We start from the raw sequence: 6,872 nt of genomic DNA, 5'->3' as shown, positions 1-6,872 counted from the left end.
CAGGAGAAGCAGCAGCCACAGCAGTGTCTGGTAAAAGCAGCACAAGTCGTTGAAGGCTGGGTGCAGTATGTGCTTGCAGCCACTAGAGGGCAGCAGTGTAACACTGATAGTCCTGACTGCAGCAGCCACATCATGCAGACCATAGACTGTATATTATATTAGAGCTGCACATCAGTCTGTTCACTTTGTCTCTCATCGTTCAAGGATTCACGCTCACAGTAACCTGTCTTTGGATATTTGGACTTTACATTTTTTGATCCTCAGAAACAAGTTGCCGTTCACCAGCTGCACACATGCTGACTGACTGTTTGGTGCTGGTCTTTTCTCACCATCATGTCTCACCAATACATCTTATTGATCCCTTTGATCAGTGATCAGAACTTTCAGTTGTGACATGTTGTGCTTTATTATTATTTATGATAATTTCTGATTTGCCTGAGTTTTTTATTGCATGAAATGTGGATACTTTGAAAGATGTTTGTGAAATTTTAGATTGATATATCAAATAATTTCAGACATTTAATATATTTTTTTAAAAATTGGCTATTGACACACTTTAAGCAGTTTTTTGTACGTTGACATTAGAAGCTGGTTGAATGAAAATACCTCAAATAAGAAATATAAAAAAGAGCATGAAATTTGCACTGTTATTTTTCATAATGTCATTGATTCAGAATCTGCAATATCAGACAGGTAGAAAAAAATCATTTCTGATCATGGATGAGTGGAATTATGGAGCAAAAACTGAAGCCTGACGTTTCAACAGCAGCTGAGGTTTGAATAATGAAAAAAAATGTTGGCTGTGTTGATTTTATTCTAAATCACTAAAATACCACGAAAGTCCATTTTTATTTTCTATATTTGTTTTCTTTTTTATTACAGTTTAAAAAAATTCATATCAACATAACGATGAAAAACATTATCTATTATATTATTATTAGTTTACTTGAGTTTATTGGTTCTCTAATGATTAATATGTTTGTTTCTTCCCTTAGTGTCAGTATTAAATTATATTTCTGAGGTTTTATTGCTTCTTGAATCTGTGTTTTTTTCATCATTTATTCATTTTTAATTGGCACCAACAGATATTCTGCAGCCAGTTTATCATTATTCTTGTATTTATACCATCAGAGTGAATTTACAGCTCTGAGTTGAAGATTTGACCTGTTTCTCTCACAGATGAAGAACACAGATGCTTCCTGCAATGATTCTTGCAACCNTAAAGAGGAGACAGACATAGTGACGTCATGCAAGATATAGAATTTCTCAGTGTGTGAAAGGAACTTCCCACAACTAAGAAACCCCCAAGCCACAAGAAGGACTGTTCCAAGATGGTATCTACATATAGACTAAACACCCAACAACAACAGGGAAAGTCAATCAGAATGAACAAGACTGAAGGCAGTGCCAGGAACGCTGTTAAATAATGAAAAGAAGGTCCGAGGAGTCACTTGAGGAATTCCAATGAGGGTGCAAATAGAGCAATTAATGGAAAATGTACCTGGAGGGAAAGTGACGGAGGTGAGGTGTTAGCAAGCAACTAGAGATGGTGAAAAATGTGATAGTTTATCAGTAATGTTGGTGTTTGAGGAGGAAAAACTGCCATCCAAAGTAAATATTGGATTTATGAGATATGAGGTCCGGCCTTATCTCCCTCCACCTCAGAGGTGTTTCAGACGTATGGACATGTAGCAGCTGTTTGTAAGGGAAAGTAACGCTGTGGAAGATGTGCTGGTGAACATCCATCCATTATGATTTTAAGGTGATTTTAATCTGTAAAGCACTTTGAATGACATTATTGTATGAAAAGCGCTTTAGAAATAAAGATTGATTGATTGATTGATTATCTCTACACAGCTTAATCCTCACTGAGTCGCGGGGGGGCTGGAGTCTATCCCAGCTGACTTAGGGCGAAGGCAGGGGACACCCTGGACAGGTCGTCAGTCTGTCATAGGGCTACAATCAGAGGCATCCCGTCAGGACAAGCAAACCAGGCAATTGCCAGGGAGCCCCATCAGAAAAGGGAGCCCACAAATGGCAACACATGGAAATTTATCTTAATTTAAGATAATAGCTCATAAGTGTTTATTTTATTTATTTGTTTTTGTTGTCTCAACACAACTAAAGTCCAACTACAACAAAATGTGGTTTATGTTGCATTAAACTCCAGGTGGATGCCACTGGGAGTGTGTGGAAGCCTTCAAAGAAGTCCACTTTTGTGGTGCCGCTATAGCTCACCTGGTTGAGCTGGCATCCCATGTACAGGGACTATAGTCCCTGATGCGGAGGTCATGAGTTCAAATCCCACTCATGGTGCTTTTCCACAGGTCCTTCCCCCATTTGTCTCCCTCACTTTCCTGTCTCTCTCAGAAAAAAAGAAGTCCACTTTTCTAAACTGAGCGTCTGTACCATCTGTCCATCCATTTTCTATACAGCGCTTTATCCTCTGTAGTGTTGCAGGATGGCTGGAGCCTATCCAGCTGACTTTGGATGAAGGCAAGGTTCACCTGGACAGGCAACTCGTCCATCACAGGGTCAACAGAGGCAGGCAACAATGCGCACTCACATTCAAACCTACGGGCAGTTTAGAATCACTAATTAAACTTGCATCTTGTGACTGTAGGAGAAACCAAGATGACCAAGGATGTGTCTTTCTCCACCAGCTGCTTTATCTTTGAAACACACCCAGCTTGTTTTATGCATCAGCCAGGGACAGACTGACAGAGTCACTGAAATTATGAAAGTACTACTTTTCGCCAATATAGCAAATGCAGTAGTTGCCCATGCCAGTAGGAGCGTCAGCAACACAGCTTCATGATTTACTCACATGAATGAAACCACTTGAAATTTTAACTCGCATGCTCTCAATATGTGGTTTCAGTCTGGAGCCCAGCACAGAGGACTGGGACTGTTTGTGCATTAAGCCTTTTAGTTATAAGGAGCTGATAAGCCGATGATCAACTTTACTGTGCCAAACTCATTTTAGTTTGATCTAAAAGCTTCAAAAGCTGCCTTAAACACAGTCATTGTAATATTTTATGACCTTGAATCATGCTCTTAAGAACAGATATTTCAACACAACCATCAAGACATTTCCTCCACAGCCTGATTCAGATGAGCTAAACAGAATTTAACTAGACTGAAATCATTACCTGTCAGTATGTGGCTACAGCAGTAAGGGTGGAGGAGAAGGGCCACACCAGCAGGAGGCGCTGGAGCTGCAGGAGTCACGGTGTACAGGTGCGTCGGCTATGACATCATTCTGGTGGGTGGAGACGGCGGATTTGAACCCGGAAGCTGGACAGCATGTAACAGGTGCAGATGAAACCTGGATTGAATTAGAGGAGAGACTGGTGGACACCTGGAGGAGACAGGACGAGGCGACGCTGGGTGTGAGGACTTCTGGAGCTGGAGCAGGATGAAGGTGATTAGATCTCAGATACTCCTGGAGGAGCTGGAGCCAGTGGACCGCCTGGATGGGTGGAGCTGGGACGCCCTAATGTTTCTGATGTGGATTTGAAGTTATGAACTGAAGTAGCCGAAGCAGATCAAAAGTTCATGATTACAACGTCACCTTGAGGTTCGATGTGACTGTTAGAAGCTGTTGCTGGATTTTAATGTTGTTGAGGAGGATGAAAGGGATTTTCCAGAGTGACAGCGCTCCGGCAGACAATCGAGATTCAGGACATGCCATCGTTAACTCTGCAGACTGACCCGCTTTGGTTTGAATGCTACAATCCTACATTGAAGATGCATCAGTGTTTTATAACCTGCACGAGGGTTCTCTGAAGACGAGATGAACAGCAGCGAAGATCTACAGATCTGTAGAGGCTGGTGTAGCAGCATGGAGCGAGCCAAATGAATGAAGGCTGCCTTGGTTATAAANTGCTCGTGCACGTTGCCTTCAGAAACGCCTCCAAATCACCATATACAGCAACAACACGCCTCTTTATAAAGCAAGTGAAGATTTATTTTTTTCCTCACCTGTCATCATCATCGTGGCAAAAAGGGCAAAAAAGAGGGACTTTTCTGAAACTGCAATCAAGGTGCTCACTGCCCATAAAAGACAAATGACGCAACTGGAGGAGGACGAATTAATACCCAACTTTCACCCAGTGGATAATCCTGATCACCTACAGATGACATGTTTTAATAACCATACTATGTCCAACTAAAAACATTTCAACACTCTGTAACACTTACCAATAAGCCAGTCATCTTCGACAGCTCCTACTTGGAGACGAACCCACAGAGCTGTTCTGCTCAATGACTGAGTCGTGTGTTCCTCCAGGCCACTGGGTAACAATGTTTGATAGCCACAAATGTGCATCGCAAAGTATTTGTACGTTGATTTAATGAAACCCTTTTGTATTTACAAAATTCAACTTGTTTAGAGATGCTGCTTTGAATATGATGTGGTCTATGGCTCCACTTATGTCTGGGACTCCAGCGATGGCATGAAGTCCCTGTTTGATTTGGGCTCGTTGGTGATGGCTGTAAGGGAGCTGGATGTAGGCTGGGGCCAGGGGAGTTATGGCATCTAACACTGCCGGCATGATCCTGTTCAGTGATGGCTGGGAAACGTCACATATGTCCCCATCCTCACGCTGTAATGTGCCGGTGGTCAAAATCCCTGAATGCTTTCTATTTGTAGTTTCACTATTCTACCACTAGATTTTGTGCATACACATGGTCAGAGTTGTGCGTATATTTACGCACATTCCTCAGTATAAGTACAAGTTGATAAATTACATAATTTGTGAAGGGATGTTCGTATGCACACTCTACGCACATATCTGTGCGTACGCACTGATGATAAATGAGGCCCCAGGCCTCTGCAGGGCCTTCCCAGAGTCCATGTTGAACAGAGGCTCATCTCTGCTCGCTTTGGTTAACCATTCCAGGCCCTGAATCACATGAGAGAAGAAACAGAAAGTATATGAGCGCTGACAATGAAGATCAGAGCACCTTTATAATATCAACTTTGGAAGCCTAAGGTCAATCTAAAGAGGAGACAGACATAGTGAGGTCATGCAAGATATAGAATTTCTCAGTGTGTGAAATGAACTTCCCACAACTAAGAAACCCCCAAGCCACAAGAAGGACTGTTCCAAGATGGTATCTACAGACAGACTAAACACCCAACAACAACAAGGAACAGCGATCAGAATGAACAAGATTGAAGGCAGTGCCAGGAACGCTGTTAAATAATGAAAAGAAGGTCCAAGGAGTCACTTCAGGAATTCAAACGAGGGTGCAAATAGAACAAATAATGGAAAATGTAACTGGAGGGAAAGTGACAGAGGTGAGGTGTTAGCAAGCGACTAGAGATGGTGAAAAATATGATAGTTTATTAGTAATGTTGGTGCTTGAGGAGGAAAAACTGCCATCCAAAGTATATATGGGATTTATGAGATATGAGGTCCAGCCTTATCTCCCTCCACCTCAGAGGTGTTTCAGATGCCAGAAGTATGGACATGTAGCAGCTGTTTGTAAGGGAAAGTAACGCTGTGGAGGATGTGCTGGTGAACATCCATCCATTATCTATACACCGCTTAATTCTCACTGAGTCGTGGGGGTGCTGGAGCCTATCCCAGCTGACTTAAGGCAATGGCAGGGGTCACCCTGGACAGGTCGTCAGTCTGTCATAGGGCGACACTCAGAGGCATCCCGTCAGGACAAGCAAACCAGGCAATTGCCAGGGAGCCCCATCAGAAAAGGGAGCCCCCAAATGGCAACACATGGAAATCTGTCTTTGTTTAAGATAATAGCTCATAAATGTTTATTTTATTTATTTGCTTTTGTTGTCTCAACACAACTAAAGTCCAACTACAACAAAATGTGGTTTATGTTTCATTAAACTCCAGACTGATGCAACTGGGAGTGTGTGGAAGTCTTGAAAGAAGTCCACTTTTGTGGTGCCGCTATAGCTCACCTGGTTGCGCTGGCGTCCCATGTACAGGGGCTATAGTCCCTGATGCGGAGGTCATGAGTTCAAATCCCAGTCATGGTGCTTTTCCACAGGTGTCTCCCCAACTTTCCTGTCTCTCTCAGCTGCACTCTCAGAAAAAAAGAAGTCCACTTTTCTAAACTGAGCGTCTGTACCATCTATCCATCCATTTTCTATACAGCGCTTTGTCCTCTGTAGTGTTGCAGGATGGCTGGAGCCTGTGCAGCGGACTTTGGATCAAGGCAAGTTTCACCTGGACAGGCAACCAGTCCATCACAGGGTCAACAGAGGCAGGCAACAATGCGCACTCACATTCAAACCTACGGGCAGTTTAGAATCACTAATTAAACTTGCATCTTGGGACTGTAGGAGAAACCAAGATGACCAAGGATGTGTCTTTCTCCACCAGCTGCTTTATCTTTGAAACACACCCAGCTTGTTTTATGCATCAGCCAGGGACAGACTGACAGAGCCACTGAAATTATGAAAGTATTGCTTTTCGCCAATATAGCAAATGCAGTAGTTGCCCATGCCAGTAGGAGCGTCAGCAACACAGCTTCATGATTTACTCACACAAATGAAACCACTTGATATTTTAACTCGCATACTCTCAAAAATGTGGTTTCAGTCTGGACACAGAGGCACAGAGGACTGGGACTGTTGGTGCATTAAGCCTCTTGGTTATAAGGAGCTGATAAGCCAATGATCAACTTTACTATGCCAAACTAATTTTAGTTTGATCTAAAAGCTTCAAAAGCTTCCTTAAACACAGTCATTGTAATATTTTATGACCTTGAATCATGCTCTTAAGAACAGATATTTCAACACAACCATCAAGACATTTCCTCCACAGCCTGATTCAGATGAGCTAAGCAGAATTTAACTAGACTGAAATCATTACCTGCCAGTATGTGGCTACAGC

General features: G+C 42.6%; 1 long non-coding RNA gene across 1 annotated transcript in view; it reads right to left on the bottom strand.

Moving 5' to 3' along the window:
- LOC103375592 (uncharacterized) overlaps nucleotides 1-2,338 on the bottom strand; it is a 10,431-nt gene extending 8,093 nt beyond the window's left edge. The window contains exon 1 of the long non-coding RNA XR_521224.1: nucleotides 2,326-2,338. This is a non-coding gene — a long non-coding RNA (uncharacterized LOC103375592). The remainder of the gene's footprint in view (nucleotides 1-2,325) is intronic.
- Between the last annotated feature and the right edge of the window lie 4,534 nt (nucleotides 2,339-6,872).

This window comes from Stegastes partitus, unplaced genomic scaffold, assembly GCF_000690725.1.
Source record: "Stegastes partitus isolate 25-593 unplaced genomic scaffold, Stegastes_partitus-1.0.2 Scaffold2690, whole genome shotgun sequence".
Classification (NCBI taxonomy): Eukaryota; Metazoa; Chordata; class Actinopteri; family Pomacentridae; genus Stegastes; species Stegastes partitus.
The sequence above is the reverse complement of the archived record's forward strand: the minus strand, read 5'-3'. Positions and strand labels throughout refer to the sequence as shown.